The 18,449-nt window shown below is 37.6% G+C and overlaps 1 protein-coding gene across 2 annotated transcripts in view; it reads left to right on the top strand.

Moving 5' to 3' along the window:
* AGTR1 (angiotensin II receptor type 1) overlaps positions 1-18,449 on the top strand; it is a 51,292-nt gene that overhangs the window by 15,463 nt on the left and 17,380 nt on the right. Inside the window, exon 2 of one of the 2 annotated variants that reach the window (XM_016425243.2) lies at positions 14,655-14,851. The exons of the other annotated variant lie outside the window; for it this stretch is intronic. The gene's annotated coding sequence lies outside the window, so the exon portion shown is untranslated. The remainder of the gene's footprint in view (positions 1-14,654; positions 14,852-18,449) is intronic. 2 annotated transcript variants of the gene reach the window in all.

Genomic DNA, 18,449 nt, shown 5'->3' with positions numbered 1-18,449 from the left:
AAGTGTTTGAAATATCTAAATAATTAGCTGATGGGGGAGTGATGTGCATGAATTCTTTTTTTTTTCCTCTGGAACAATTAGGACAATGTTCACTGTGAAACTTTCTCAGCATCAAAGTGTAACCTATCAAAGTAATCATGGAGGGGAAAAAAAAGGTTTTATAACAAAAGGTATTTTTGTATGTGTCTCCACACCCTTTACAGACATTTATCTAATGGGAAAACATATTTTTGTGGTCCTTTTGTAAACAGACCATACTAAATAAATATAAACATAAAAGAAATGCTTTAGCAAAACCACCAGGCTAGATATATTTGTGACATAAAGAACAGATTACAAGATCTGGAGTCTGAAACACATTTGACTCCTACTTCAGACAATTACTAACAATGTGACCCTAGGTAATAAATTTTTTTAACCTTAGTTTCCTCATAAAGGGAGGCAGGACCTATAGAGGTATTTTCTTGAAAGGAAGGAAGGAATGAAAGCAAAAGGAAGGAAGAAAAGGAAAGGAAGGAAGGAAGGAAGGAAGGAAGGAAGGAAGGAAGGAAGGAAGGAAGGAAGGAAGGAAGGAAGGAAGGAAGGAAGGAAGGAAGGAAGGAAGGAAGTTTTAAATTTATTTGATTTTTCTTTATATTCTTTACATTTGTTTTTCTTTATTTAAAATTCCCAGGTGTCTTCTTCCCAATGTTGTTGTATGTATTAAATGAGGCACTAGACACTTGCTAGTTATGGGCAAGTCACTTACCTTCTGACTCCCTCAGTTTCTTCATTTATAAAATGGGGGTAATAAGAGCACCTACCTTACAGAGTTATTGCAAGGATAAAATGAGGTAATATTTGCCTAGTTTTTACAAACCTAAAAGCACTTATTCAGTGCTAGGCATTGGAGATTCAAAGACAAACATGACATAGCTCCCTCCCTGCCTTTAAGGAACTAAACATTCTACTGAGAGAATATATCAGATACAAAGATGAAGCAGATACAGGTTAATTGACTTGTCCAGGGTCACACAACTAGGAAGGACCTGAAACTGGATTTGAACTCGTTTTCTTTCCTCCAGGTCCAGAGCTCTTTTCATAGTTACATAAATGCTTACTATTGTAATTGTCAAAATGGAATAATCCATGAGAAAATTTTTATACACATTAAAATACTATCTAAATATCGGCTCTCATTATCACTGTTGTTATTACAAATCTAGCTGTGTGAGACTGATTATAAACATTTGCTATGAATCTTTAAACAACTAAAAATCTTCAAGGAGCTCCCATCTTCCAAATTAAGAAGTTCTCTGTTGGGAAGTTTTGACCAATAAAATAATAATGAGTATCACTCCCCAAGGGCCAAGTGGTCCTGTCAAATGTGTTTTAAGATTTGACTTCAAGAGCATCCCGGTCTTTCACACCCACTAATTGCAAGATGTTCTGGTAGATGTCACAACAGAAGATAGAGTTAAGCTTCTGAGTCCATAAAAAGATTAATGCATGTTACTGGTCCTTTGGCTCTTGCCCAGAATTTGTAAAAATTCTAAAGTCATCTCCCAGGGCGTCATTGGACCTTGGATGGATTTCCCCCCACGGTGATCCCACAAATTCACCTTCTAAGCAAGACTTGTGTTACTAAGCATTATGAGAATGTAAATCATGAAGAACTTTATTGTTGTCCAGTCATTTCAGTCCTGTCTGACTCTTTGTGACCTTATTTGGGCTTTCCTGACCAAGATACTGGAGTGATTTGCCATTTCTTACTCCAGCTCATTTTATAGATAAGGAAATTAAGGCAAAAAGGGTTAAATGACTTGCCTAGGATCGTGCAGATACTATGGCCAGATTTGAACTCTGGAAGATGAATCACCCTAACAACAGGACCAGCACTCCATCCACTGTGTCACCTAGCTGCCACCTAACAAAAAACTAAAAAACTTAATTCAACTGTTGTTTTTTGTCTGGGTCTGTTTAAAGGAAAATAAGCCCTAGGCAGAATTTAGAGTGAAGCTCAACTTAGTTTCTCTAAATTTCTCTAAAAAATAGGTCTCTAATTAATTTCAACAAATATATATTAAATACTAAAATGAAAATGACAAATGATGCCTTCTCTAATTCAAGGAGGGAAGGGACCAAGATACTTGGGAATTTTAATGTAACAAATAAAGAAATACATATAAAATTAAAGTGAAAATTGAACATTCCACTGGAAGAATATTAGGTGACTTTCCCAGGGTCACACGGCTAGTAAATGTCTGAGACCAGATTCAAACTTGAGTCTTCCTTACTCCAGGTCCAGAGCTCCATTCATTTCATCATATGGCTGGAAAGTAATCTCAGAAAGACAAGATTAATGCTAGTAGGTTGGAAGGCTATACTGCAAAAGACTTCCTGTATAGGATAGACTGTAGAAACTGAACTAAATTATAAAGTGGGGGAAGCTGTGAGGTAAAGGTAGGAGGGAGACAGTTCTCAAAATGGCGAATGGCTGGTGATAAAACATGGCGGCAGGAGATGTGTGCAAGGAACATGGGGGACCCTATCTTAGCAAGGATTCATAGACATTGCCATTAAGATTGTCTCCCCCAAAGCTGTTATTCTTTAGCTAAAGAAAATGATGTCCAGGGAAGATAAAAGTCAAACAGTAAGTGGCAAAGCCAATATCAACCATTCCTTCAGTGAACATTTGAGTACTTGGTGGTCCAGGTATTATATGTAGGTGTGATGTAGATAGTCTTTTTATTCCATTTATTGTCTTTGTTCTCGTCCTGCATCCTCCACTCAGCTAGAAAAGCAGCCTTCCTAAGACTTGGGTCTGACTGTGTCCAGCCCCTTCTTTGAAATCATCAGTGATTTCTCACCATCTTTAGGATAAAATATAATCTTCTTAAGTTGGCATTTATGATCCTCCAAAAGCTGGTGCCCACCAACCTCTGCAGCCTTTATTTCATCCTATTTCCTTCATGAACTCTACCTTCTAGCCAAACTGGATTGTAAACGATAGTCCAAACTCAATATGCCCTGTTTGTTCCTTGGAGAAGCTCCCCCTTTAATTGCCCCTCTCAGGATCTCTATCATCCCTCAATTACCAGCTCCGATGTTCCCATTCATGAAATTTGCCATGGTTTGTTAATGACTTCAGTCATTTCATCCATTATGAGCATAGAAGTAAAAGTAAACAACTGTAGTTTTTTGGTAAAAGTTAGAAAATTACAATTTCACATCATCATCAAGCATCTTGTCATGGAATTTTTTTTCTTGTAAATCTCAAATATTCTACTGTCACAAATCTCTAGGGAAGGTAATTCCACAGCCTTCTTTGACAGCCTATTCTAATATTAAAGAACCCTTAAGCTAAATAGAAAGATTCATCACAGAGGAAATTTTTTATTTGATGTATGTAATTAGTTTTAGTTAACTTTATTAATAAAATGTCACAAATCAATTAGGTTTGCAATAATCAGAAGATGAGGGCCCAAGAGGTGTTATAGCTCTCACAACAGGGAAAGATAGAATTCCGTTTAGTTGGGAGGCAGATGTAATTAGATTTGATCTGAGGGATGCCACTGGCCTGAACTCATCACTCTCTGTCCTTGGGCACATTAAGCAGCCTAAGTGGGTACTTCTAAGGGCTGGATGCCATTAAATAGTGGGACTTCAATTCTGGACTTCTTTCTTACAGTGTTTTGTGAAGGATGTTCTTGACATTATTGTTTCATTCCATAAATTTTTCACTTATCTTTCCAATGTGTAACAAATGTTCCACTCAGTTGGATCTTTTATTTCATTAAGAGACTGGGGGAGGGAAAATACATATAAACTCTCCGTTCTGCTCTAGACTTCTACCATGAACACAAGCCAACTTGGACATCTCCCCACACTACGATCCTGTGTGGCTTTGGACAAATCAATTAATAATCTGTCCGGTGCTTCATTTTCTCATCTAAGTGGAGGAGTTAGACTCTAAGATCCTTTCTAATTCTCATATTTATCCTGAAATTACATAAAAGTCCCTGTAAGCATAACTGTGCTAGTAAATATTTAATAATCATCTCTCTCATTTACACATGACATGACTTTAGGCTTAATCTGCGTTATTTGCTCCATTAGTTCTTAAGTCAACAAAACAAGAATTCAAGCTCTAATTTGTAGCATTTACAAATTTCTCTGCTGAAGTCTAAATACACTCAAATATTTAACAACTGGCTCTTGGAAGTCAAGTCAAGCTAGCTTCATCAAACCCTGCATAAGCATCCATTCAAAAAGCATCTCCATACCTACATAAATCTAAAGAGCTTTTCTTCTATTGTGTCGAAGCCCAGCTGAAATTGTAGCATATTTCTTACCTTAAAGAATAATTCCATCTGATTTGGTAGATCCAATCACAGAAGTATTTTAAAAACTTTAGAGTACTTATTGTCATTAATGTACCATAGTTGTTGTTGTTTTTCAGTTATTTCCATCACACAGTTTTCTTGGCAGAGATACTATCATTCCCTTCTCCAACTCATTTTACAGATGAAGAAACTGAGGCAAGCAGGGTGAAGCAACTTGCTAAGGGGTATTTGAGGCCAGATTTGAACTCAGGAAGATGATTCTTCCCAATTTCAGAACAAACACTCTATCCACTGTATCACCTATAGCTGTCCCTAATGCCTCATAGATATCACCCTAAATTTTTTTCATGTCTAAAGTAGATCCTAGAAGAGAGATTGTGAGTGTAGAAATCTTCTGAGTGTCCCTTTAATTGTAATGCAATTCCTGCCAGGACACTTCTGTAACATTTTGAAATTTTAAAGGACTTTCCATAAATGGCATCTTGAAGATCAACCATTTGGTAAAGTAGGTACTATTTTTACTGTTGTTCCCATTTTATAGATGGGTAAATTGAGTATCAAGGGGCTTACCCAAGGTTTGCTCAACTAATAAGTATTAATGGAAAGTGTTGAACCCAGGTCTTCCTGTCATAAGCCATTGGATGCTCCGACATGTCACTCAATATTAAAAATAGCTCACCTTCATTCATAGAGAACTATTTATTAGTAAGATGCCTTGATAAGCATTATCTCATTTGATCTTCACAACAACCCTGGAAAGTAGGTAGGTTTTTAAATGAACATTTGTCCTGTTATTTCATTGGTGTAGGGAGCTCAATCTCAAGAAACTCTTTCTACCAGTGCTGGACATTAGCTCCGTAACTACAGAATTGCCAATGGTATTAAGTAGTTTTCCAGAGTCACAGAGCCCCATGGGTGAGAGCTGGGACTTGAACCCGGATCTCCAGGCTTGGCTCTCTTTCCATTACATCACATTCTTCCCAGATGCTATTATTATCCTCATTTTATAGATGAAGAAACAGCCTCAGAGTTGTCAAGTGCCCTGGCAAGAGTTACGTGGCTAGATAGTAAGTGTCTGAAATCAGACTTAAATTCACGTCTGTCTATTCCAAATCCAGTGCTATCTATGACACTACCTGACTCATCTCTAAAATGTATTATTTGGCATCAAAGGGTTTGTGGGATGACCAAATGGGTGAAAAGCTCTGTCCCTGTAAAGTGCTCTATAACTATGATTTTCATAATTATAATTATTGTAATGTGGTGCATCGACATGACACTTATTTCAGGGAATGAAAGGAGAGAAAAGATACCAAAAAAGCTGAAGAGGTTTAACATTTAGCTGGCTCTCAAACATGGTGGCTATAAAGGAAAAAGAAGATCTCAGATTGCATAGCTATAAATCTGAGCTGGACATATGAAATGGAGACTTTGGGTTCTTTGTTTTTTGTTTTTTTAATGACAATTCAAGTTGCCTATTTTAGAACCTTGAGCCTTCCCTACAAATGTTCTATGCATTGCTGACCACAACCTACTGTCTCCAGGGACCTGACAACTGAATTCCTCATCCACAAATGAAATGATAACTAGGGACCATTCAATTCTTTTCCCCCAGTTTTTAGTGGAGTTTCTTTTCTTAGACAACAAATACATAGAAAATCAAAGCTGGAAGGGGATCTTGTGGCCATCTTGTCTTGTCCCCTCATTATATGAGTAAAGATGCTGAATCTCAAGCATGTGAAATGATATGCCCAATAGCCCAAAGTGTTCTACAGTTGAAAACTTCCCTAGCAAAAGTTATGAGGGGACAAAGACCTCTTGGAAGATCACTGAACACAAAATAGCTTTTGGGATCTACCCATTATCCAGACAAAATCTGTTGAAGTCAAACCAAAGGAAAATGTTGAGTGGGAGTTATTTCTTGGTAATAATGGAAAAGAAAATTGAATTTCAAGCCAGAAGATGCTGATAGAAGTCAAGGTTTTGTCATTTAACTTTTTTTCTGACCTTGAATAAGTTGTTTCTCCTCTATAGGTTTTAGTTTCTTCATCTTTAAAAATGAACTAGATGACTATTACAGTCCCTTCCTCCTCTAATAGGTCTATGATCATAGATTGACTGCAATATGCAGGCTATCCAAGTTTGTTCACTGCATCTAGAGGCAGTGTATTAATTGAAATATTTCAAATATAATTAACTATAAAAAATAAATTCTAAAGAATTGTAGGGAAGCTTTTATGGGGTTGGGTGTCTCTACCCACCCCCCCACCCCCGTCAAATTCCCATCCTCTCTTTCTTTCCTTGTAGTCTTCAAGATTTTCTAATGAGAAAAAGGAAACACAGACGTATTTAGCAATCTGTGTTTGCAGGTTGGAAACCAGAAAATGAAGACTAATAGTTTCTCTCCTGCTAATTTGATTTCTGCCTCTTCTCTCGTGCCAGCCTAGGCAAGGGGCCCTTAGTTACTGTTTCCTGCAGATGGAGACAAGAATAAGGGGAGCTGCTGGGCTGGTAGGTCTCCCTCCCAAAAGGAGGCCAGCTGGCTCATGGGGCTCAATTAGAGACAGCCCCAACTGCAAGAAATAGAAAGTAATTGGGAGCACAATGAGAACAACCCAACTTCCCGTCCGCCAACAAGGCAACAACCCAACCTCTTGGAAGATGGCTGGTGTAGGCAGCTATTAGAAAACTGTTGATTCTTCTACACATTCTGCCTGATTTGGACCTCTGCAATTATATAGAACCATATTCCAAATGAATCTAAACTGAGGGCAATAAACTCCTAATGGAACCTAAGTCATATGTAATATTCTAAAGTTGCATTACAGTACTGGGGGGCATCTCAGGCTTTCCTGGAAAGGAGAACTACCCTGAACAAAATGGAAATGTGGGTAGACTCTGCCTTCCACCTCATCCCTTTCATTATCCTTCTTGATTTCTCTACTCTTTTCTTTTTTCCCCCCACCTCTTTTCTTTTTCTCCCCCTACCCCATAGTCTTAAGTTGCCTGGTTCTTAACTAGCAATTACATTGGAGAGCCCTATAATTAACCAATTCATAATTAACCAATTCAGACTAACTCCTTAATGACTACTGAGGCTTAATGACCTGCCCCTCCCAGGATTATTTGCATTTTAAAATAAACATTGCTTCTTAAACCCAAGGAATGTATCTAATGGTGGAACCTCAGGCATTGAGACAGAACTAAGGGGAAGATGTTATGTTTTAAGGACACAAAGTCCTTTAAATTACTGTCATATATAAGGTCACCTGGGAGAGAAAAAGTAACAGTTTGAGAGAAATAATCAGCAAGGATATTTGAGAATTTTCAGCAACATGATCTTGGAAAAGACTTTTTTGTCTCTCTTGCTAAGAAGCCCAAAAGAAGTTGGCCACTTATAAACTGGGGATTCTATCCAGACAGGACCCTTTCTCTCTTTGTCCTGTATTTCCTCCCTAATTAAACATAACAGAAGAACAGGAATGGAATTAAATATCCTAATATCAGTAAAAATGAAAAAAACAACTAAAAATGTCATTTAATCACCAGAATCATTAATATTAAATTAATTACTTATATATCAAATTATCCATTAAATAAATCATTATATTAATATAGATATATTAATTTAATAATAACATTAGTATATTTTAATTATATATTAAATAAAAATTAATTATGTACATCACCCATAATTTTTTTTAACTGAAAGAAACTATGATCATATAATTAAGGGATAATACGTAGGATTTAAAGCTAGAAGGAATTTCAGATCTCACCCAGCCCACCCTCTTCATTTTGGATTTGGCTTCTTCTTAGTCTTCTGACTCCCCCTGTAATATGTTCTACAACATAAGACTGGTCCTATATTCATATATATAAAGATACCTAACAGTAAGCAAACAGGTCCATTGAATATGGGTTTAGACACAGATTGTATGGCAACAAGGAAATAGCACTATTTATATAAGGAGTGTCAAATCTGGGGTCCTTGCAGACAGCAAAACTCCAAAATTAGCCCAAACCAGATTAAAATATAATTGGGAAATTATAAAGAAATAAAAGAAATAAAAATCAATTACTTACATAAATGATGTTAATTTGTGGTGTTCTAAGTCATTTATGCAGTGGCAAGGATCCTTTTCTATTTGAGTTTGATACCATTGCTCTTCCCTCTTTGAAGAACCTTCTCCCAACAGTTCTAGTGCCCAGAGGGCAAATTCAAGATGTCTGTAAACCACCTCCCCCACCATTACCTTAGAGAGTTGAAAGAGAAAATGGTGGAGCATGGAAAAATGTCCTTGGAAGCCAGGAAGAGGAGGAAAGGAGTGGCTCTCGGAATGCCAGCTCTGCATGTGTCCCACATTCTCGCCAATGCTGCTAGATGATAATAAGTGAAAGATACTACCTTGGGAAAACTAAACCACACATAAGCTTTTGGAGAACATCTGTGATATTCCATAGTCAGTCACCAAGCATTTATTAATTGCCTACTATGTGCCAGATATTATGCTATGCACTCATTGTCTTCCACCTCAAAAAAGTAGACAAGGAAGTGAATTCATCATTGAAATGCAACCAAAAAGAAGCACAAATCTGACCTCATGTAAATGAGGACATCTTGGGTCTCCCTGCCTTTTAGATTTGTCAAATTGTACTGAGAAAGAAAGCAGTGTAAAACATTTCTAAAATTGGACACGATTCCTTTCTCTCAATGTTGTGTAAAAACATGCAATTGACTTTGGATTACGTAGGACAACAGTGGCCAGGGAGAGCTGGGATGGGCTGGGATTTCTCTTCCGGTGAAATATTAGCCTTGGAAATGAACCCAAGTCATCTGCTAAAGAGTACTTGTAAATGGTCCTGTTTCACGAAAAAGCCCCAGACTGCAAGCCGCCCTAGATCTGCTTGTCCTCCTAGAGGCATTAGGAACAGAAACATTATGCAATATCTTTTAGCCAAAGAGAGGAGCCTTTTAGTTTTCCACCTTGCCTGGCAACGAATGCAGCTGTACCTGCTTCCAGGGAGTATCTGAGTCATTGGGATCCATGAAATCATATGCCAAGCTCTGGCAAAAGCCTCAGGCTCTGACTGCCTTAATGTCTGATATTTTTAGCATTGCATTTACCTATGAAAAAGAAGACGTTTATGATAAAGTCTAGCCTGGGGGAAGTTATGTGATCATAAGGACATACTGTAGATTGAAAGCCAGAAGGGGGCTCAGGTCATCTAGTCCATACATAGGAATTTACATAGGAAATTGAAACACAGAAAGTTTAAATTACTTGCCCAGAATTACACAGGAAATGTCTGAGGTAGGATTTGATGGTCTTCTTGACCCCAAGCCCAGTGTTCTATCCATCTAGCTGCCTCAAGAGAGGAGCTTTGATCAAAAATCTAGATCTGATTATATGATTCTGTGGGATAGTGAATGGGGTCCTGGACCTCATACAATTATTAGTTCCACAGCCCCGGGATAATCACTTAAAAGCGTTGTGCCTCAGTTTCCTCATCTGTAAAATTAATAACTTGAACTCTATGGCATATAAATCCCTTTCTAGTTCTAAATCTATGATCTTGTTCCATAAATTCCAGTGTTTCTCTGTTACCTCTAAGGTGAAATACAAACTTTTTCTTTTTTCTTTAACTTTGATTTTTTAGATATTTAAGTTCTCTCATAGCTTGCCTTTTTTCTTAATACATTTTCTTCTCCTTCACAGTCCAAAATCCAGCTGAACGAACCTTCTCAATCTCCCATTTCCATGGAAGCCCTTTCCCCTCAATGAGAATGCACTTTTTCCTCAGGCTCTCAGAAGTCCTAATTCCCTTGAAATGTCCATTCAAGCAGTATGTGCTTCCTATGATTTCCCCTGATCCCCTCAGCAGTCAATCCCCTCGTCCTGATTTAACTTGTGTTTATTTCTCAACTATTATGTATTTACTTACATATGTGATATTCTCCCAATACATTTCTGGAGACTTCCATTTTTTTGTTTTTGTATCCCAGTACCTAGCATAGTGCCTTACAGAGTCTAGGTACTTCATAAATGTTTGTCCACTGAAACTAGATCTTCTGACTCTCCATCCAGAGTTCTTTCCACTGCCTTGAGGGGTCATTTACATTTACCAGCTTCCCAACAGCCTTTGACTTCCTTCTGGAGTCTGGCCCTGAAAACTGTGTCCTCCATGTTTTAATTTGAACTAGACTGGCTCTCAAAGGGCAGACCAACAAGATACAAAATCACCTGGGCTGATGGGTTCCCCTCTTCCAGCCTCCATTGTCCGAGCAGAGGCTAACTTGTAGGACACTCATTAAATGGATCAAAGTAATCAGACCATCAACCTCCCTGACAATTGCCATTGAAGTCTAAACAGATGGACACTGATCACCAAACCTCCCTACTGTTATATAAAAGGTCAGCTGCACCCTCTAGTGGTCCCTACATTGAGCTGTTTTGACAAAATCCTAAGGTCCCACCATTTCACAGAATCATGGGATCCCAAAATCTCAGAGCCAGAAAGGGCCCCCGAAGCCATCCTTGACAAACTTGGTTCCATAAAGGAATCCCCTCTACAACATTCAAAACAATTCATCAAGCTTGTACTAAGTACCAGATATAGTGATTCTCCCTCAAACTGCCTACCCAGTTCTTCAACCTGCTCAGTTCCCAGGATCTGCTCTTCCACCCCACCTCAGTCACACACAAAGATGGTCCTACTCTTGAGTTTTCCATGACCTGCAAATGGACCACCTCCACATTCAAGAACTCTGAAATCCCCTCATCTGAGGATCTGATACTGACTTTTCACCTCTTTCTCTCTTTCCACATACAACCTTACTTTATATGGCGCCCACCAATCCCTTGACCCATCAGGTCCCTCTCCCAGGCAATCTCCCTTGCACTAACTAGTCTCTTTTTTCCCCATTATTGACTCCTTTGTGAACAAATTCAGCTCTACACTGTCTTTCTTTCTTGAATCCCTAGTTCTTTTATTTTTTATCAATTAAGCCTTGGATCATTCCCAACATTCACCCCTGTCCCTCTGTGCCTCCTAATCATGTATTGCCGAAGGAAGACAGAGAAAATCACACAACCATTCTCATTGGGTCCACTGCAAATTTATGTTGTCATTTCAATCAAGTCTTCATTTGCTGGTAGGCAGTCCTTTGGCATCTCCTTTATCAACTGACCATCCCATTCTCTACCATAACTCTTACCATCCCTCCTTGAATTCTTTCCTTATCCTCTCTGCTGAGAATTGTGTGTCTTATTTTACAGGGAAAAAAATGAGGCGTTTTATCATGAACTCTCTTCTTCCCTCTTCCTCATCTCATGTCATTTATATGCCTTCTGCCACTCTTTCTTCCTTCACCTCTGAAGATAAAGAAGTAAAAAAAGCACTTCATTAAGGGAAAAAAATCAGTATCACAGAATTTGAGAATTGAGTGGGCTCTCAGGGGCTGTCTAGTCCAATCAGTACATGAAAGAAGTCCTCACTGTAATGTACCCAACACGTAGTGCTCCAGCTTTCTGCAAATTCTAATTTGGTGCCGTGTTCCTTTTACTTTTTTATCTTCATTTTCAATTTCATATTCCTAATTACAAGTTTTTATTTTATTCTCTCAACGCCACCCAAACGATTTTTGAAGGAAATAAACAGGCAAGTTTCAAGAAAGAAAATCAAAGATATTAACAGCCATATTTTTTTAAAATGTTCCAAATCACTAATAATTAGGAAAATGAAAATTAAAGCAACAGTGGAGTTCTCTTTACTTTTTCAACTCTTGATCCAATGATCAAGGACTTGGGAGAGAGTAGCCATTGACAACAGAAGGCATGGCATGAATATCAAGGTGGGGCTTAGAATGAAAGTAGACTATAGGGGGAGGAAAGAATAGGAACTGGCCTTACTTGAATTCTTTGAAGCCAGTGAGACACAATGGTCAGCAATTTGGAAATCAGCAAAGGCTTCAAGTCCTGATCTCCACTGAACTAGACAGTTCAAACTAGAAAAAAAATTTATTTAAAAAATGACTATTTTAATTCCATTCTCCTCCATATGATATACATGCTTCGTTTTCTAAAAGAAAAAAAGATTCTGTAATTTGAAGACCACCACTCCTCACTAGTCTGTCACTGTGTATCATGATTCACTCCTTTGAGCAAAGGTGATGCATTGAACAAGTTCCTATTAATAAAATACATTTGCTTGTGTTTATCCTGCCAGGAGAGTAGCTCAGAGAGGAGCGTAAAGACTAGTGACCATTAAAGCTGACAAATTTTTGAGATTACCAACCCTACCAGAGAGCCTACTAGAGAATAGGATTCTGATGGAAAATGGAAAGGACATGAATATTTTGCTGTGATTTATGGGATCTGGAAAAATCTGATCTTGAGCCCATGTATGACTTACACAGTGTATTACTTGGGGAATCTCTTGATGGGAAGCTGCAGGGGAAATGAAAGCTTTGGGGGCCAGAGTTTGGGGTACCTAGAGGAGATATAGTAAAATGAAGGGCTATATGGTTAAATTTGACCTCCTTCATAGTTTTGCCTAGAACTCCCTTTGACTGACATGTTGAGTCTCTAAAATTGTATCAGGCTTTTTAAAAAAGCAAGATTTTAAGGAGGATCATTTTTAATCCATTCTAAGATAAATTGCAAGAGAAAAATTTATAGAACCTCAACAATAACAAAACAAACACACAAAGCCCTGCTAAATAATAAAATGAATGTCTGTATTATGTAAACCTAGAATTAACTAAAATTAACTTTCAGTTTTTTTCTTTTGTTAGCATTAAGAAAAATTCTGTATAATTAATAAATTACACAGAAGTCTTAAATCACACTAAAAAACTACAATATGTAGGCGTCAGTATTTTTCACTTGCGATTTCAGAGAGAACATTTATCAATGCAAAAATACATTTTTCTTCATTTGCCTGGGAAAGTTTGTGAAGAAAATAGTCTATTCTAGCAAAAACAAAACCAAACAAACAACAAAAACATTTCTGGCATCTTTTTCATGACTGACCATTGATTTATAGGTTATAAAAGTCTGAACAAAGAAATACACAGCAATAGAACAAACTAGAAGTGAGAGGAGATCCAACTATGCCTCTTTCCTAAAGGAAGTTTTTCCATGACTCCCTCATCAAGTTCCTTAAGAGGACTCTACTTTTGTGCTTTAAAGAGATTTTTTTCCTTTAATTTTAAAACATGAAATTATATTTTCAGTTCAAGGGCTGACACAAATGAGAAGTTGGTGTCTGGGAATGTTTTAAAAATAGGTAATACAGACCTCTAGTGGTTGAAATATATAAACTGGAGGGGGAAAGCTATTTGTTCCTTGCTCCTGATTTTAAAAAGAAATGACTTTTACAATTAAAGAAAAAATTTCCAAAATAAATGAATTCAGAAGAAAATTACTTTAATTGCTCCAGACTTTTTTTCATCCTCTTTACAACAGTGACTTTACTTACCCAGGAATAGAGTCATATTTTCCCAGCAGCCTCATCCATCTCCTTATTCAGTTTGGCAAAGAGGATAAGAATCTGTTTGGGTTGGGAGGAATTGGGTGGGGGAGTGGTATATTATGCATATGTTTAAAACATCATTATGGTACAAGATGACACCTACATTATAAAATTAGATGATGTATGTATATGTGTGTGTGTGTGTGTGTTATATATATCTATATAACTAAAACAAGTTTAGAGCATGATAATCAACAGATCAGACTGGAAATATTCATCCTTTTCAAGAGAAAATCTATTGTAATTTATTTAGCTGGAGAAGTTCCTATTGCCAGTTTAAAATTTGAAAACCAGAGTCCTGGGGCAGTTTTAAAGATATCTTTACCGAATTTCCCTGTACAGAATTTGATGATTTGTTTTCATAGGAAAAAACATTCTCTAAGCTGTGTCCAGAGAGGAGCACAAATTATCATTATGGTCCAGGATGGGCAGTAATTCACTGTCTCTGTTCAGGCATGGCTTATATGGAATAATTAATTATGGAGGGAACTTAATGATGTACAAGTAATTAGTCTAACTAGCTCATGTGGACGAAATAATCACACGGTCTTAAAGAAATACGTGCCCTCGTGATTTAGTGATTCTTCCCCAACCCCTTCACTTCCAAAATGCCATCTGATAAGTTGGAACTTGAGTGAGTGGCAAACCAAAGGCATATCTTAACCTGTTTCATCTTTTTTTCTTTTTAAGTGTTAATTTCATTATCTATTAAATAGTTTCCTTCTTTCTATTTCTATGGGCAAACTTCCTCGATTAGTGTTTGTAATGTGGTTTTTCTTCTCAATTTCACAGCTCCATCTCTGACACTTTATGACTGTGTCACCCTGGGCAAAATCACTAAACCCCTCAGAGTTCTAGGCAATTGTCTAAGACTAGAAACTGTACTGAACTGAAATGGACATCTGGACCAGTGATGGAATTTCCTCACCTAGAAATTCCTTTGCCAATGAAATCACAATCCAGCCCCTATCCTTATCCCTTCAAGAATGGTATGAAAACTGCTTGCTATATTTGTAGAATGCCTTTCACTCCTCCAAATACAAATAAGACTTGTAAATAAACACAAAATATTTATAAATTTTTCACAATTATTTATAAATAAGTATATACAGAATAGAGATTTGTGTGGAGAGACAGCTGTAGGATGGAATACAAAACACTGCCAGGAATCGCATTCTTTGTGATTAGCTGTGCTGACAAGGTGCCCTGTGCTCTCTGTGGCTATAGAAAAAGATCTAGGTATTACTCTGTCAAAGAGAAATCAGAGCCTTTTGCCCAAGTTGCACTTTATGGGTCAGGGTATTTGTCATTAGCTGGCAGGAAAGAAACAATTCTAGATTCACACGGTCCATTAGATGCAGGCAATTAGTTTTGCAGAGGATAGACCTGAGTTCAGACTCTCTGTCAAACATTTGTGGGCTCTGGAACTCTGGATGAGTCCCTTTACCTCTGTTTGCTCAGTTCCCTCATCTGTAAAGTGGGAATTTTAATAGCATCTTTCTCCCAAGGTTGTGAGGAAAATAAAATGAGATGATTTTTATAAAGAACTTTTAAAACCTAAAAATTCTATATAAATGTGAGTTGTTATTATTGTTTGACCTGGAAGGGACCTTCAGACACAAGTGATCCTCTTGATCTTAAAAATGAAGAAAATGAGACCCAAAATGTTTTGTTCAATTGGCACAGCTAGTAAGTGGCATCCTGGAGAGTCTCTTCACTCCGAAGCCAATGTTCTTTCCAGGCTCTCAGGCTAATATTGTTTCTAAGAGAGAGGTAAGGTCCAGCAAGAAGAGAAAGTGATGGATTTAGAAACTGATGACCTGAATGCAAATCCTGAACATCCCACTTACTACTATTGTAATTTAGACCCAGGCATGGGCTTAAAGACTTCAAAGACCTTTTAATCTAGCCCCACTTGTTTTATAGGTTGCACATGGGTTGTCATAACAATACAAATTTCTATGTTCATCTTATCATAAAAGAAGTCATTTCACTTATACGAGAAAAAAACTCACAATGAAATGAAGTTTAAAATGGTGGAAGAATTCATTTCTAATCCCAGTGTCTTCCTGTTAGAGAAGATTCTATCCCATGTACCTCTGAGATTTCATGAATCATCCCCCAATTCACCCTGGCATCCATGAGTCTTCTCTTGCCCAAAGTTCACATGGATAGCATCCCTCCCACTCAACCCTCTACTCTTCTGGGACTACCTTGCCAACAATTCCCCAGTGGAATAATTCCAATAACCCTCCCATGTGCATTTGCTAAGTAACTTTAGGATTGTTCATTAGACCCCAGTCTCCTACTGTCATTTTCTTCCCCAAACTAAAAATTACTGTATCTAGTTATGAAATATCAAGGTCTTCAGGGGAAAGGAAGTTTTTTTCTAATACAATGAATATTTATTAAGTGCCTATGATGTGCCTGGCATTGTGCTAAACATTGGAAATACAATTAGTAAGAAGAAAGACAGTCCCCAACCTCCAGGAGCTCACAACCTTTTTGTTGTTGTTGTTCAAAGATATTTTATTTCCCAATTATATGTGATAATCATTTTTAATATATTTTTTCAAAATTATAAGATCTGAATTGTCTCCCTTCTTTCTTTTCCTCCCCTCACTTGGAGATGGTAAACAATTTGATCTGGATTATACATGTATTATCAAGTAAAATACACTTCCATATCAGTCATTGTAAAAGCACACTCATACAAAACCCAAACCCCAAGATAAAATCATAAGTACACTGAGGTGAAAGATAGTTTGCTTTGTTGCACATGCATCGGACAGTTCTTTGTCTAGAGGTGGATCATCAACCCCCTTCTAAATCCTTCAGAATTGACCCAGATCACTGCATTGCCCAGAGATGCCAAGGGGAAAAGACATTTTCTCTTTTCCTGATCAAGGCATCACATACGGAAATTCCAGCAAGTCCATTCTGGTCAAACGTCGCGATGGTTCTTTGCTTGTTTGTTGAATTGGGAATAATGATTCTTTAATGATTGCATATTAAAGTTAGCAAGATTCTGTGCATGTGTTATCTCTTGATCCTCATAACAAACCTGTGAAGGAGGGATTTACAGGAATTGCTTCCATTTTACCAATAAGGAAACAGGCTTCTAGATGTCACATGAAGCATCAGAGTCAGGATTCAAAGTCAGGGCTCTCTTCACTCAAAGCCTAGTACTTTTTCTTTGTAACCGGGATGCATTTAATTAGTAAAGAATCAGTTTACCCAGGAAATTTTACTAGAACCCCAAAAACTGTATATCATAGCATGATTCACTTAGAGTTTGAAGCTTTAAAAACTAGTGAATCTAACCTCATTTTACAGCTGAAGAAACTGAGGCTGAGAGGGGTTAAGTAACTTGCTTAAGGTTAAAACAGCTAATAAGTCTCTGAGGCAAGACAAGACTTGAAACTGGGGTCTTCCAAACAGTGCTCGCTCGCGCTCTCTCTGTCTCTCTCTCTGTCTCTCTCTGTCTCTCTCTCTGTCTCTCTCTCTCTATCTATCTATCTATCTATCTATCTATCTATCTATCTCTCTGTCTCTATTTCTCTCTCTCCCCCTCCTTCCCTCTCTCTCTCTCTCTCTCTCTCTCTCTCTCTCTCTCTCTCTCTCTCTCTCTCTCTCTCTCTCTCTCTCTCTTTCTTTCTTTCTTTCTCTCTTTCTCTCTCTCTCTCTCTCTCTATCTATCTATCTATCTCTCTCTCTGTCTCTGTCTCTCTGTCTCTCTGTCTCTCAAAATTTAAACCCATGATTTCATTCTTGTAAGGCACTCCCAGCTTTAAAACTCCTTCTCTACTGATATAGGTCATCTCTTCATCTATAGCTTATATTTTTAGAGAAGAAATATCTAGGTGATGATAGAGTGCTTTCACAGTGTGATTTTGGGCAAATCATTTAACCTCTGTATGCCTCAGTTTCCTTATTTGTAAAATGGGGAGAATAATGACCTCTATCTCCTAGGGTTGTTATGAGAATCAAGTAAGATATTTGTGAAGTGTTTTGCAAACCTTAAAACATTATATAAATGATTATTATCTTATTATTGTTATCATCATCCCTCCTCCTCCTCTTCCCCCTCTTCTTACTACTACTACTACTACTACTATTACCACCACCACCACCACAACTACTACTACTATTAGAGTGCTGTCCTGGGTCTAAGAAGTTGAGAGATATGCCCAAGATTATACAATTAGCAAGAGCCAGTGGCTGATCTGAACCTAGGTCTTCTCAACTCCAAGATTTGCCCTCTATTTACCATACCATACTACTAACTCTTAAATGTCAACTCTTTTTTGTGTGTGTTAAATAACCCTCTTTTGAATTGATCTGAGAACCTAGCCACTGTATAGAAATGTTTCTACTTTTTTAACGTAATTCACATTTTTAGAAAAATGGAAACCTGAACCAGAAATGGATCTCCCTCCCTTTCTGCCATAGTAGAAGAGAGAGAGGAAGAGAACATTTATCTTCCAGAGTTTCAAGAACCTCTTGCTCTCCCCCTTCATTGGTTCTTTTGAATGCAAAGATAGAAGAAAGATCTGATGGAGTGCTGGGTAGTGTAAAAATAGGCTG

Source organism: Monodelphis domestica, chromosome 8 (assembly GCF_027887165.1).
Source record: "Monodelphis domestica isolate mMonDom1 chromosome 8, mMonDom1.pri, whole genome shotgun sequence".
Taxonomy (NCBI): domain Eukaryota; kingdom Metazoa; phylum Chordata; class Mammalia; order Didelphimorphia; family Didelphidae; genus Monodelphis; species Monodelphis domestica.
This window is presented reverse-complemented; position numbering and strand designations above follow the sequence as displayed.